The sequence below is a fragment of the Cynara cardunculus genome (genome assembly GCF_001531365.2).
Source record: "Cynara cardunculus var. scolymus isolate 2C chromosome LG 5, CcrdV1, whole genome shotgun sequence".
In the NCBI taxonomy this organism is placed as follows: Eukaryota; Viridiplantae; Streptophyta; class Magnoliopsida; order Asterales; family Asteraceae; genus Cynara; species Cynara cardunculus.
This window is the reverse complement of record NC_037532.1, coordinates 29,204,673-29,206,115: the sequence shown is the minus strand read 5'-3', so window position 1 is coordinate 29,206,115 and position 1,443 is coordinate 29,204,673.

The following is a 1,443-nucleotide window of genomic DNA, read 5'->3' as shown; positions in this document are numbered from 1 at the left end:
ATGAAGACAAGTAGTGATGTTGGATTTGCATGATGTAGAAACTTTGGTTAACAAACCAGAGGCTCTGGTGAAATGTGGCAATCCATGTTATAAAACCAGAGGAGGTCTGGTTTTATATTTATATATAGCATTTTATGTGACCAGAGGCTCTGGATAGTAGAACCAGAGGCTCTGGATGGAAAATGCAAGTTTATAAAAGTAAACTTTTGCTCCCCCTCAAATGATGCATATGGATTAAAATCAAAGACTCCCCTTCACTTAGATAAAATATGAGAAGTTTAGGAGACAGAGGCTCTGGTCTATACAACCAGAGGCTCTGATTGAGAGGCAAGGTTTTTGAAAAACTCAAGGACATTGAAACCAGAGGCTCTGGTCTATGGAACCAGAGGCTCTGGTTGAGAAGGCAATGAGTGTTATGAACAAAGAAAAAGAATTGTCATTGAGACTAGAGGGGATCTGGTGACAAAGACTTTGAATCCAGAGGCTCTGGTCTTTATAACCAGAGGCTCTGGTTGGAAAAACTATGAAAAAGGAGTATGAGGGGAAATGGTTAAGACTTGCTTTCAAAGATTCTAAAGCCAGAGGCTCTGGTCTTTAGAACCAGAGGCTCTGGTTGTTAAAAAAGTATAGATAGCAAGTAAAGGTGGAAACCAGAGGCTCTGATCTTTGGAACCAGAGGCTCTGGTTGGAAAAAAAATATTGTATGAAATGTGGTAAAACCAGAGGCTCTGGTCTTTAGAACCAGAGGCTCTGGGAGGTTAAGGAGAAAGAAATAATGAGAGAGTGCAAGAATCCAAGGATTAAGACATTGATACCTCAAAGTGTTGGAGTCCAGAGGCGCTGGTCTATATAACCAGAGACTATGGGTGGGAGAAAAAGGACTTGGTTAAAATTACCAAGTATTTGCTTTGAACCAGAGGGACTCTGGTTACAAATAGAACCAGAGGGGCTCTGGTTACAAAGATGAAAATGACCAGAGGCTCTGGTCTTTATGACCAGAGGCTCTGGTCTAGGATACTTAGAAAATTTATGGCTAAGTTATTGTATCACTTATGGGCATAACCATGAGATATTGAAGATCACTGGTTGAATGATGATTATTGCCTCTAAGTGGTGAGATTCAGCATACCCATTTTGCCGACTAGGAATAAAAATCGTTTTTCATCAAGAGCTTTTGTWAAAATGTCAGCAAGTTGAATCTCAGTTGGAACAAAGWACATTTCTATGTTACCTTTTTCAACATTGTCTTTCAGAAAATGGTACCTTACATCGATGTGCTTGGTCTTGGAATGATGTACTGGGTTTGCAGAGATTGTTATGGCACTCTTGGAGTCACAGAGGATTGATACTTTATCATAATGAAAACCATAATCCTTAAGTTGAGTCTTCATCCAGAGAACTTGTGAACAACAACTAGCAGCAGCAACATATTCTGCTTCTGCT